Source organism: Etheostoma spectabile, chromosome 9, assembly GCF_008692095.1.
Source record: "Etheostoma spectabile isolate EspeVRDwgs_2016 chromosome 9, UIUC_Espe_1.0, whole genome shotgun sequence".
NCBI lineage: Eukaryota > Metazoa > Chordata > Actinopteri > Perciformes > Percidae > Etheostoma > Etheostoma spectabile.
In genome coordinates, this window is record NC_045741.1 from 4,204,390 (window position 1) to 4,219,056 (window position 14,667).

At 45.0% G+C, this 14,667-nt stretch overlaps 1 protein-coding gene across 1 annotated transcript in view; it reads right to left on the reverse strand.

Annotated features, from left to right (window-relative positions):
• The window catches only part of si:dkey-196h17.9 (uncharacterized), a 59,045-nt gene that overhangs the window by 8,688 nt on the left and 35,690 nt on the right, over positions 1 to 14,667 (reverse strand). The gene's annotated exons all lie outside the window — the stretch shown is intronic.

The following is a 14,667-nucleotide window of genomic DNA, read 5'->3' on the forward strand; positions in this document are numbered from 1 at the left end:
GGAGGTAAGTTAGCGTCTACAAAGCGTAGCTCCCCTGGCGCCATTTTAATGCTACCTAACATTCATTAGCATCCCATTGACTCCCATTCATTTTGGCGCCACTTTGACAGTGAATAACTTTTCATCTGAAGCGTTTAAAGACTCTATTTGTCCGTTGTTCATTTCTAATAAAAACACAACAATGTATAAAAGACTCCATTACCTTGTAGCTCACGTCATGGCTCTGTAGCAGACGTTTTTCTAAAAATAGATAGTGTCATAATCAAGCAACTTGCTGTAGCATAGTCGACCAATCACTGCATTGTCAGGAGAAGCTCGTAGACAGTTTGGACTTCCATCAGCTGTTTAGGTTTAATTACTAATGTTAACTAGCATGTATGCACAGGCTAATTAACTGCATGCTACTAACTGCTAGTTAAACATTACATAGGTACAGGCGCATTATCTGGCAAACTAACATGCGATTTTAACATTAAATAGCAAACGGCTGATTAACAGGGGGGAATTACGCGAATACATGCTAGTTAACATTAAACGAGGTACAAGGACTAATTACTGCTAACTAACATGCTAGTTTACATTAACTATGCACAGGCTAATTACTGTCTACTACCATGCTAGGGTTACATTAACATAGTCCAGGCTACTACCGCCTGACTAACATGCCTAGTTTTAAATTAGTAATAACGCTAAACCGACCTGCTGTAGTCCCAACTGTACTACGATCTTTCAGTCCTGCAATGCAGTGATTGGTCGAGCTCTGCGACATCAAGTTGCTTGATGATGACACTGATAATATTTTTCGAAGAAACGGTCTTGCTCGAGCCATGACGTATGCTACAGGTACTAGGGAGTCTTTAATACAGTTGTTGTGTTTTTATTAGGAAAATGACTCTACGGAACAAAATAGAGTCCTTTAAACCGCTCATATGGAAAAGTTATTACATGTCCCACGAGTTGTCGGCCACAATTAATGGAGTCAAGTGGATTCTAATGAGTGTTAGTAGCATTCAAGGCGCCAGGTGGAGCTACGCTTGGAGAACTCTAACGTGTACCTGGGAATCCTCGGGAACAAAACCGACTCATAAAGGTGGGCTGTATTGAAGCCAATCCACTATCGGATCTATAGCGCAACTATCCTTCTTTATAAAGAGACACTGAGGGGTCTGTCAGCTATTTCCAATGTACCACCCGTTAACGTTGACCACCAGCCAATCAATTGCCGTTTTTCCATAAGCCACCCTTTCAATTATCAGCCATAAAACAGCTTTTAAAACCACTTGTACCTCAGCCTCCTTGAATTCAGAATAAAGGTACCTAAGTCAGCGCACGCCGGACTATTTGTTCATGGCTCAATAGGCATTCATGGCCAGAATTATTTTCATTGTTTATATTACGTATATCCACTAAACCCCCACGAAATATTTACTCTGCTAATTTCTATTTCTGCTACTTCATACGGCGTCATATGTGTCGTTTTGTGGCCCCAGAGGAGAGCAGAGGGTCCCCATGAAGGCAAGTCCTGCAGCAGTAAAGAAGCAAAGAACTTATAAAATTGAACTTTATCTGGACACATGTGGGCGGTAGCCGTTGTGTTCGAGAATAATAGCAGTGGGCGCTCAACGGAGGCAAGCAAGAGAAAATCACTGTTTTATTAAACATTTCAACTCTATAACCCCAATATATTTTCTGGGGGTAAATAACGGTATAGAAAACACCACAAACCCACAGGACAGCCATTCATACTGTGTATTCTGTGAAATTTGAGATTTAACTGAAAAGGGTGTGTCAAAAAAATAGCAGTGGTGGGTTCAAGTAAGAGGCATCAATTAGGAGGTGTTCTTGTGAAAAAAGGGTGTTAACATGTGATAGGCCGTGATTTAAGGATCAAGACAACTGGCATGGCTGGTCTGTGCATTTCTCCTGAAACAAACAATGAAAATGGGTTTCCGACACTGTTCTGAAGATGAGCTTTGATTCCCTAATAAAAATTGTAATAAGAAAGGAGAAAACAAAAAAGGTGCGAAAATCTTATTGGCTGTTGCGGCTGAAATGGATCTCAAATTGCCCTGAAATGGGATTCAAAAACTGAAAACTGAGGAGAGACAAAAAAGAAGACAACCCCGGTCGAATTGACAGAATATGAGACCCAAACTGTGGGCGAAACTCAGCCATGATGGGATTCCAAGGGATAAGATCGAGCAAGACTACAATTGAAGTGGTACTGGTGACAATCCAGAAGACGTCTTCTTGAGGTTAACCTTCCAGCACGAAGCCCCCGCAATGTCCCCACTCTGAGAAAAAGACATGTTCAGAATCGTTTACAATATGCCAAATCGACCCATGCCTGCAAACTGAAAGAACTGGCATAATATCTTGTTGACAGATGAAGCAAGATTGTTTCTTTTTGGGACTAAGGGTCCAGGCAGTATGTCAACCCCCTGCAAACACGATTAAGCCACAGTACTCACTGAGACCATTAAGCCTGGTGGTGCACGCCCTCATGATAGTTGATTTTTTTTCAAATACTATGTGTTGGTCCGATTCACCCGCATACAGGGATCATTGATCATTTCCTTACCTCAGATCATGGAAGAGGTCATCTGCCATATGATGAGGAGGAAGATGCCGTTGAGGTGACCTTTCAACAGGATAATGACCCCAAACACACCAGCAAGCGAGCAAAAGCATGGTTTCCAGATGAACGATTCAACTGATGGAGTTGGCCAGCACAATCCCCGACCTAATCCCATTGCAAATTGTGGGCCTGACATACAAAGTGCGTGCATGAGGCAACACCACGAACGCTGATAATTGTGGAATACGTGCAAGTATCCTCGGGCCTGCAAGACCTGGGCCCGGGCAGAAGTTGGTTTGACTCCTGCACCACCGATTTGAAGCATCAATACGGAAACCGTGTGATTTGCGACAAATATTAGTTTAGGATACTCCAGCTAGGTTTCACTTATCAAGAATTTCTTTTGTTTGGTACAGTACCTTGTTTGAGTTTTGCCAGGAAAGATGGCACACTGCTATTTCTTTTGAACATGCCTTTCTTACTTTTCAATTTGGAATATTATATATTATTATTAAAGTTTTGTTGACTTTGCGTAAAAATAAAAAAAAAAAAAAAATTGTTTTGCTTTGGAATAGAATGTACTGTGTCCCCAATGTATCTGTGTTCATTAAAGTACAATTTCTTTGAAGAATTTTTGACATTTACTCATTTTTCTAAAGGCACTGCTAGGTTATTTGCGAACACACTGTACTTATTAACCCGATATACATTTATATGGAGTGTATAACGTTATTGTGAGACAATGGGGAGTGATTTGTGTGTGTTTTGTTTTCTACAAATTGTATTTGTTTTGGAACTTTTTTGGATTTTATTTGATAATAAAGACCTTTCTTTTAATTTTAATTGTCTGTGCTTTTTAGGGAATTTTTTTTATATGTTTTAGTGTTGTTATCATACTGCTGTTTCTTTTCTTGTTATTTCTCTTTAAGAGTGCATTGACCCATGCACGGAACAGCACAAAAAATCAGCGCAAAAACTCGCTTGACTACTGCAGTTTGGTGTGTTTCCAAGAGCTGCGGCTGTTTCTGGAGAGGTATAATGAGCCCCTGAGATTTCTCCTGCATACTTCGTCATATCTTATTAAAGGCAGTACGTTTCATTGTTAACTCTGCATATCTTTCTGGTTTGTAGCTCCACGCCTGCAGAACTGAGATTCTTGAAAGAAAGCAAAATTGGACAACCATAAACAAAACCTTCTTTAAGACTTTGAACAACTTAATAACCTCAGTAGTTTTGGCCAATGTTAATTCGTTTACACCCTGTTTCTTAAACCGGTTCTAATAACATGAACTCAACAACACAACAAATGCCATAAAGCCATTGCAGTAAATCACAGGAAAGTGATGATGTTGTCTATGAATTCTTCCCAGGTAGTACTGTCCTACCCAGGTAAAAGCGTCCTTGTCTGGAAACCGTGGCAACGCTTAAAGACATGGAGGCGTTCACTTTGAACCTTCTGATGAAAATCTTAGCTGACACTGCCAAGGTAGCTGTTGCCTTAGTCACAAAATGTAGGCCTGCTGTTTTCTTATTTCAAAAGGTATTGATATTGGAAATGTCTAACTCATTTGAATTTTTGAAGTTAATCCAAGCCACTTTAAGAGTATACTTCAAATCAGACACAAGGAAGTCTTCCTAATCGACGAACCTACAGATCTTTTCAACGGACGTGTCATTCTGTCCGGATGCCAGGCCTACAAAATGTATGGAAAAAATCTGAACTGGGGGTGGGGTGGTTCAACCATATTACAATCAGAAAATATCAGACTTTGAATTAATTTGCAGCATTCTTCTCCGTATCTTTGAGTCTGAATGCTTTTATATGTTTGTTCTGCTTCTTGCTCATATTTTGACTTTGTGTCTCTCAGAGAGTGATGCCGGGCCTACAGCTCACCGAGTCACTCATACCATGGCACACGCTTAGCCAGAGCGAGCAGAGCAAACTGAGCAGTGGTTGGAGTCCAGATGTTGGACAAAGTTGCTGAGAATGCAAAGACGCTTTCACATACACCTTCTCTGATTGGTGAGATCAACGACTGCTTGTTATGACATTCGCGCTTCAGGATAAGTCTTCACTGTTTTCAACTAACTTCCTGACCTGTGGGTGTGTTGTGTTGTTTCAGGTTTCCTTGTGTCAGACCTTGGAAACTCCATGCTGCTGAAAGTCCCAAGACCTGTTTGGGAGTGTGGAAAGGCAATCGAACACGATAACGCCTGACCATTGGACATGCAGACAGACCCGCGCACATCGAGGTGAGTCATCCTGACATTTTTTCCAGAATTTTGTGGTCCAAAGTCGTCCATAGTATGCTTGGCGTCTGTATTCGGTTGGAAGAACGACCCTGTATCAATAACACCCAAAGATGGGGCGACCTCATCGCTCCCCCCAGTAAGAGGGTGGGCCCCGTGTAGCTCAGAGTCCCCGGGTTCAAGTGTGTCACCCCCGGCTCTCTCCCACCTTGCCCTGTCCATTAATTTAATTTATTCTGTCTGATTTAATGGATCAATAACCGAATAAATTGGGAGATATTACACTTACACTATGTATTTGTTAGTAATCATGAACACCAGGCCTGAAATAGACACACATACTCAGGACCTATACATGCACAAAGCGAGATTCAGAGTTATTAAAAATATCCAAAAAATTAAAAGCAAAATGCACACCAAAGACTGTCACCACTGACAACCCAGATGTACAAATGTAAGGAGTGTTTTGTGTTTGTGTGTGCTCATAGACAATACTATAGTGCCTTAAACCTGCTTTACTAAAATAAAAAAACAATTGGACCATAATTTCAAAATAAACATCAGGCTGTATTGAAGAAGAAGTGAAACCTGCGATTAGACCATGGAGTCTTTGACATTTAGAAGTGGACGAATTTCCCATAGCCTTCTATAGAACATGACTTCTGTTTACCAACCCTGTGTCCGCCCCATGCTGCCATTAGAAGAAGGCAGGTTAAGACTCTTCTTTAAGTTATTGCTCTCACTAACTCTTCCTTGCGTTGTTCGCAGAGGAGACCTTAAGCTCCTGCCCAAACTGCTGCCGTGGAAAGGTCTCTCTGGACTGGAGTTAGGGATGTTGATTCCCGGTCCTAGGAGGACCTCCCTGGCTATCACCCCACCCATAACCAGATCTGTTTTCTGTTTCTCCTTGTTTTACTGACCAGCAAGGCCGAGCTGGCTCAATGAGAAGATCAACTACAACAAGCAACGAGGTTTTGGGAAGTCATGAGGGCTTTCCATATTGATCTGAATCCTTTTGAGCCCACTCTGTTACTGGTGTCCCTTCTCATTGCTAATCTGCAGACAGAGAAGCAGCCTGGTTTCCACACGGTTTTTTATCATTCCTTGTTGACATTGGATTTGTTGCTTTCTGGAGAGCCGCTCATCCAAACATCTCACACTCGCCCACTGGGCGCTTTCTTGGTCTGAGCAATATCTGAGTCCTTGAGCAATGCTGGAGTATAAATGAATTTTGCTAACGCTACTTATTTTGGATCAGGCTCTTTCCAGGAAACAAAGCAGTCTTTTGGAAAGTTGCTGATTCTTGAAATGTTTGACTTTCTACATCATCCTTCTGTGTCGAGCGACGGAGGGCGGGCTGTACCCATCATCCGTTACCACCGGCATCAAATTGAATTGCACTGATAAAGATACACTGATAATATAACACGGGGAATTTTAACTTGAATAAATAGTGCGTTACAGTCAGGTATATATGTGTGTTTCACGATTTCTGCTTGCTGACCTTTTTTTAATAAATGTACATTCCACTGAAACTACCGACGGTACGTTTTCTTGGAGTTGTGTTTGTTTACAGGTTTAATTCCCTCTTTATTCCTCGTGCCAAAGAGTCGAGTTGTCTGCTTCATGTAAACATTTAATGATTTTAAATTTTAATGTCATAATTGTGTTCTTCTGTATGGGTTTTTAATTTTTTGGAAGCTTATAGACCGGGTTAAAGGGACACACAATTATTCACTAAAATGATTCACGACAAGTCTGATTGTGCTTGCATGGTCTTATTCCGTCACTAGATGGGAGACTAAATAACTACAGTTCAAACTCCAAAATTAGCTCGGTGGCACAGTTCATTCATTTCATTAATTCAACTAAACTGTCCATCCCCCATCTTCAACCGCTTATCACGTCTCGGGTGGCGCGGGGTCAGCATCTCCAGTAGGGACCCCAAAACTTCCCTTTTCCCGAGCCAAATCAACCCAGCCTCCGACTGGTGGATCCCAATTCGTTCCCAGTCAGTTGAAGATAAACATCCACCTAGTCCTGGGATCTTCCCCTGGCCTCCTCCCAGCTGGACGTGCCTGGACACCTCCCAGGGAACGCCCAGGAGCATCCTTACCAGATTCCCGACCACTCAACTGGCTCCTTTTCGCGCAAAAGTAGCAGCGGCTCTAACTTCCGAGCTCCTCTCGGATTACTGAACTTCTCACCCTATCTCTAGGGAGACGTCCCGCCACCCTCCTGCAAAACCCATTCGGCCGCTTGTACCCTTGATTGTGTCGTTCTTCTTTTCGGTCTTGACCCAGCCTTCATGACCATAGGTGAGGGTAGGGAACGCAATTGCCCGTATATATCGAGAGCTTTGCCTTCTGGCTCCGCTCCCTTTTTTGTCACAACGGTGCTATAAACAAAATGTATTACGCACCGGCTGCTCCGATTCTCCGACTCAATCTCACGCTCACATGTTCCCCCCTCACATCGCCGAGCAAGACCCCAAGGTACTTAACTCCTTCACTTGGGGTAAGGACTCACTCCCTAGCCACGCCACTCCATCGGTTTCCTGTCGGAGAACCATGGCTCATATTTAGAGTGCTGATCCTCATCCAGCTGCTTCCCACGCGGCTGCAAACCGTCCTGATGCTGAAGCCACAGACATATGATGCCACAGACCACATCATATCCGCAAAAAGCAAGCGATGAGTCTCCTATGCCCACAAACTGCAACCCCTCCCCCGCCCCAACTACGCCTCGATATCCTTTCCATAAATATTAACACATGATGGTTGACAAAGGTGCAGCCCGGGCGGAGCCACCCTCACCTGAAACGAGTTACAACTTACTGCCAAGAACCCATCACAGCTCTCCCATCTTTGGTCATACAGCGATTGGATTGCCCTAAGAAGGGGACCCTCCCACCCCATACTCCTGCAGAACCTCCACAGTTTCTCCCTGGACCTGGTTATACACTCCTTCTCCAGGATTCCCCAAAACCATGTGGACTGGTTGGGCATACTCCCAGGCGCCCGTCCAGGATCCTTGCTAGAGTAAAGAGTCTGCTCCGTTGTTCCACGACCAGGACAGACTCCCAGTTGTTCCTCTTCTATCTGGGCTCAACTATCGTCCGAACTCCTCTTTCCAGCACCTTGGATAAGACTTTACCAGGGGGCTGCGAGTGTTATATCCCTTATTGGCACACCCCTCGGTCCCCATCTTTTGAGAGGGTAACACCACCCCAGGCTGCCCTCCTTATGCACTTGTCCAGACTTCCACGCAATGTTAAAGAGCTTGTCAAACCAAGACAGAGCCCCTCCCACCCGATCTTCAGAATTTCGGAACGGATCTCCTATCATCCCTGGGCGTGCGCTGTTGAGGTGTTTGAAGACTACCTCAGCGACTCCCCAGGGAAATTGAGGACACCCCCCATCCTCCTCCAGCTCTGCCTCCACCACAGAGGACTGTTAGCTGGATTTAGGAGTTCCTCAAAGTGCTACTCCTTCCACACGTCTATTACCTCCCCAGTTGAGGTTCAACAACTCAATCCTTACTGGTTCCGCTTGGATGCTTCCCCGCTTCCCCCTCCTGGTTGGCGACGGTTTTCCAGAAGCCCCTTGTGCCGACCGGAAAGTCCTTCTCCATGTAATCTTCTCCGAACTTCGCCCACACCTCCGCTGCTTGCCTCTGTCACGGCAGAGCTGCAGCCCTTCTGAGCCCGTCGTACCATTGCAACTGCTCTGGATCCTCCTGTTAGACAAATTATGTCCCGGAAGGACTCCTCTTCAGGGTCGGAGCGGCTTTCCGACCAACTTTTCGTTGTCCACTCAGGGTGTTCGTGTGAGGTTGCCAACCCGCTCCTTGAGGCCTCTTACCAGACCCTACATGACCACTCTCCCCTGTCCCTGGTGCAGCTGGGTCTTGTGCTAATATGTGAAACTTTGCCCTACGTTGCTTTTTTTCCAAGGTTCATTCTCGCCCAGCCTCCACATGGATTCACTAAAGCCTCCGTCTGAGGGTGTGAGTTGAAGTCCCTTGGACCGTGGCCAGACATTTCGCCAATTTACCCCGCACTACGCGTTTAGGGGCTTACCAGGTCCTGTCCAGGGTCCCTTCCCCACCGCTGTCCCACTCACCACCCAGATGGTTGCAGCAGTGTTACAGCTCTGCCCATCCTCTTCCCCGCGTGTTCCAGACTAGGATCGTCCCATCAGTCAGATGAATCATTATAACATCGATCATTGACCTTTGGGTGGCATAGGTTCTCTGGTACCCGACGTACACTCATAGCATCCCTATGTTCAACTGGTGTTTGTGATGGCAATCATGACTACACAGAAAGTCCACACAACAGACCAACCACTCTTGTTCAGATCAGGAGGCCATTCCTCCCCAATCACCCTCTCAAGTTTCCATCATTGCCACGATGGTGCATTGAATCCTCCAGACAGTAACTAATGGAGTCCCCTACTGAGCCCCATACAGGACTCCATTCAAGGCTCTCCAAGAAGGCTGAATACTCCACGCCTCCTGTTTGGTGCATATGCACAAACAACATTCAGTGTCAGAGGTAACCCCCCCAGATCTAATCTGGTAGCTGCCTCCACCTCCCGCACAAGTTCCGGGCTCCCTGACCCCACAGGCGAGGTGCGTTCACCACTCCCATAGCTAGCCTCTGCCCGCCCGGGTCTGGTCCTTCTGATGCCCCTGACGTTCGCGGGCCCGCCACCCATATGGCAGCGTGTCACACCTGCCCGACCCCCCAGCGGTTCCTCCCACAGGTGTGGACCCATGGGATGGATGATAGGGGTTCACGTGCCTTTTCGGGGGCTTGCCGACCGGCTCTGTGGCAAACCCGGCCACCAGGCCGCCTCGCCTGCCCCGAGCTCGCCGTCGGGCCTGCCTCCAGACAGGGGCCCCCCGTGCCCTCCTCCGGAGCAGGGTCACTCCCTCTCTTCTTTGTCCTTCTCAGCTGGTGTTTGAACCATTCTTGTGCTGGTTTACCCCGCAACCCTAACGCATGTTCCATGTGAGACCTCTAACCAGGACACACAGCTCCAGACACCAAGCCTCAGTTCATAGGTACACACAAACCTCTCCACACCCCGATAAGTGCTGGTTTCCCCGGAGAGGCAACTCTTTTCAACTTAAAGGTGAAACTAATATATTATATAGACTCCTTACATGCAACGTTAGTATTTCAAGCCTTATTTGATATCATTTTGATTATGGCGTCAGCTATTAAACCCCAAAAAAAAAAAATTTTTTCCCACCCCCCCCCCCAAAAATCTCAGAAAATTAGCATATGGTGGCAAAAGTTCAGTATTGTAGGCTTTCACAGTATCAAAAAAAACCAGCACTCTACTCAACTACTTAATCCCAAACCCCTGCGAAGGGTGTCCTGTAGCCTTTAATTGGTCTCTCGTCTGGTCAGTGGAGTTCACAATCATGGGGAAGACTGCGGACGCTGACGTTGTTGCAGAAAACCATCATTGACCCCCCCCCCCACACACACACACACACACAACAAGAGGGAAAAGCCGCAAAAGGTTAAATTGACAAAGGAAGTTGGATGTTTTTCTCAAAGTGCTATCGAGGCACATTAATCGAAATTAAATGGACAGGAAAAGTGTGGAATAAAAAGGTGCACAAGCGCATGGATGACCGTACCCTGGAGAGGATTGTCACGAAAAAGGGCCATATCAATGTGTTGGGGAGCTTTCCAAGGAGTGACTAGGCTTGGAGTTTGCTGCTCAAGATCCATCACACACAGAGGGGCCTGGCATGGGCTTCAAATGTCGTATTCTCTTGTCAAGGGCCGCTCCTGAACACAAACCACGTTCAGAAGGCGTCTTACCTGCAAAGAAAAAAAAGAACTGGTCTGTTTTCTCAGTGGTCCAAAGTCCTCTTGGCTGATAGCTAGCTAATTTTGCATCTAACATTCATTTACTTATGCTTCCTTCTAGCAGTACGAGCTCATGGAGGTCCTGACTTCATACTTTGCGGCGGTGGAGCAGACTTTGGCCCCTCCCATGCACGGCACAAGATACCTGGTTCAATGACCATGTGGATAACTGTTGCTCTTGCTGTGTGCTCAGGAAACTCTCCTAGGACATTAGCCCCATAAGAATCTATGGGGCAGCTGCCAAGCGAAAGATGAAAGACATGAACTTGGGGGTTGGAAAACCACATTTGGTCATCGGCTCCTTTGGTATATCGCACTCGAATTCTAACTTAATACAGCCTTATTTTCTTGTCATTGTCATCCTTTCCCGCGAATTTCCACCGAATGGTCACCGCCTCACTTAGCGCTTTGCTGGCTTATCTTCCTTCATCTCCCTCTCACTCCCCCACGTCCTTCCCTCACACGTGTTCCATTTTTAAAGACGTTCCGGAACAAACTACACACTGACATTAATTCGCTGCCGACTCGTATGCCTTCCCTCTGGTTTTTTACGAACAGCAGTTATTAAACTGAAAACATTGTGTTACAGTCTCTGTTCCCACACAGGAAGCTCATGATTTCCACCTGGGAATACTTGTTTTAGGTCTTGTTTCCCGGGATTGTTATTGATCTGGCTTCCTTATGATGTTGTTGTCACTTTTTTGTTAATTCACTTCAATTTTTTTATATTAGAAAAATAATAATGTAAACATAAACATTCAGAAACATTACAAACACACCTTGGAGCTTAGATGCTTCCCATGGGCCCCAAAACACACAGAGGAAAAACGGGAGGGATGGAGAAAAACAACACGTGCACAAACAGACACACACAACAGACACAGACATCGGGCCCAATCACACACACAAAGAAAAGGCTACAGAGCATTGCCTTCACGGACTCAGCGCGCCCGGCCAGTCCTCCTGAAGCTTTTCCCACCCACAGCTACCGTAGAGATTTCGTGTACGGGCCATCCAAAAAAGAAAAGATCCATGAACAACTAGCGGCGTCATGAGGTTGGCTTCCAACGAATTTGCAATCATTCCTTTTAGCAAGCTGTAAGTTCCCCAGCAAACCCAAATCACAATTTTTTTGAGCTTTAGAAAGCGTAAGGCTGGACAGATCCTCCATAATCCAAAGCATTGACAGTAGCAGGCCACCTACTATAAATCCAGATGGAAATTTTGGATTTTCAATATTGTTCCAGAACTGACCTACGGACGACCATCATGAAGATATGTTACATTGAGCTTTAACTTGGTCAGAAAGTGCATAAGGGACTGTTTTATTATTTTCATGTGGTGCATTTTCTAGGGGTGAATATTCCTATGTATTGAATTGTATGAATCTGCTGGTGTATGGTATGAGAGATACCTTCTGGAATTATGCCAAACGAGATGTGGGGAGGCCTTGGCAACTCACCTGCCAGATCTTCTCAAAAGGCGAAGGGCAGAGTGCCCAGATGTCGCCAAGACGATAAGCCAAGATACCATACCAAAGTTTTTAGGCTCCATCTTCAATACTTCCGAATAGGATGGATTGTCCACAGCCTCGCCCCAGGGTGTTAGCACCGTATGCCTCGGATGCTTTGATCCTTTAAAGTAAGCTAAAAAGGAAAAAAGAGAGGAACGTGGTAGACTGAATGCATTTTGGTCAATCAGAGAAGGTTAACGAGCCAGCGCACAAAATGTCTTACCTTCTGTGTTATCCCTGAGCGAGACTGCACACTTGGCCTCCCACCGATTCATGCCATGAGTTACATATTTGTATCTATGTACGGCCACAAAAGCTTTTCCAGTTACCCGCTAGATGGCATATGATTTCACTAATCCCAAGTCTTGATAAGATGAGAGATAATGGGGGTCTTTTTGTTAAAACGGTTGGCAGAACGAGAACGTCCATGGAGTGAACAAGGCTCTGATTGGCACTCTCTACGACGCCAGCAGACAGACGCATCGGGGTTAAACGCCGTGAGGATAGGTCTTAACACAAAGGACTAGAATATTGTTTAAAGTTTGGAACTGAGAGGCCACCATCCTCTCTGTCAAGTAACACCTTAAAAGGGACAATCACCTCTCCGTTTTCCTACCTAACAATGGGTGCAGCAAAGCTGTCGTTTCAGAACATGTTCAGTTACACACACACTGTGTAATATGCCGGGGCCAATAGCAAACCTGTAGTGTCAATGTGACTGATAAGCTCAGCCCACTTCGCCACTCTAACTGAATCCCGAACATAGCACCCCCACTGCTTTCTCTTTTTCCCCGTCTCCTGCCCACATCAGCTACAAATCATCACTCTGCTTTCTTCTCTCTTCTATCTCTTATCTATCACTGTGTCTCTTTCCCACACCACACATGTATCTTCTTACCACTTTGTGTACACAGATCACTGTGCGTGTTTACGATGTACATTGTCTCATGACTCGATATAGCAAGAGGCACCTGGCATGGGCGCTACATATTCGCCCACTTTCGATTTCCTTGTGTGCTCCTTGTCGTGTGGCTCTTATCAGTCTTTTCACTGGCTTGCGTGCATATTACAAGGACCACCCCAAAAAATCTCGCATGGGTGTCGGTTGTGGGCCAACATCCACATGCGATAGTGAGTGGAGTGAGATTAATGGGGCACATTGTACTTAATGAGGTTAGAGACGCGGCGTGTGTTTCACGGTGCTCCTCGTGCAATATTCTCACAAATGGGAAATAAACCGAGAAGGGGTCTAACCTGCAAGTTCTAATCATTCATTCTAGTGTTTCACACACGGTCGTTTGTGCCTATTTGTGAATATTACGTATGAGTAAGTGGTTATGTTCACGTGAATTTGCAGTAAAACCTAGAAGTCTGTTTTTCATCTACAAAGGATTTTTGTCGCTGATTATCACTGACGGCAGGTAACAATGTACTGCTGTAACAAGCTAATCACATCCAATCATTTATTTTTTAAACTTAAGACGCTTTCTCTAACAAATATTCTGTACATCAATTAAATAAAATGAAAAATGATTCTTGACCGCTCCCTTTATTGCACATATTTAGGGACAAGGGGAATTACACACTGAGTAAGAAATAGGATAGCTGGCATATGTTCATGATTAAGACAAAAGAATCATATCAGAGGAATCTGCGCACGGTAGCAATCGATTGACTTGTTCCCAACAAAAATATTACCCGCAGCACTACGCGTCACGTCACACACCTCACATACGACACACACTCACACACAGTACCATAAGTGCTGTGATAATATGTGTTTCTGTGATGAGTTTCTGCATCAGTACAAATCACCATATCACCAGCACTTATGTGTAACCTATACATCACTAAAACACTCATTTCATCTTTTTAAAGTTCTGCAGATATTACACTTCCGCATATGTGATATCTGAAACCGCAGTGTCCAACTTTTATCATGCATCATACCCACAAACGCATACTACACGATACTATACCCCAAAGTTTACAGTCAGCTTGAAATGAGGAGAACTGAACGCAGTTTCAGTCATTTTGACCGTACTCCGGAGAAAATGGCGAGGATATCTGAGCTTCCCTGTCTCCCCCAGAATGTCCAACAGAGTCTCTTTGACATTTTCCTGTTCGGCTCTGGTTGATGTTGGTCTTGAGCTTGAGCAGAGCGAAACATGTTTGCTCACTGTATGTGAAAGAAGGGAAGGAAAGGTTCCAATTAAATAATGTTTTTAATCCTGTGCATTCTAGATTAGATACACTTGAACATTATGTAGAGTGAAAGATGTTGCATTAGACACAGTGATCTCATCGGGTTCCTGTAATGCTATGCTAACATCTTTTAGTCTATAGGTGCTTCTATGTTAGTACTGAGTGAGGAATCCCGTCGCTCAGAGCACCCTTATTTCCAGCAGACCCCCATGCTTCAAATTCATGTAT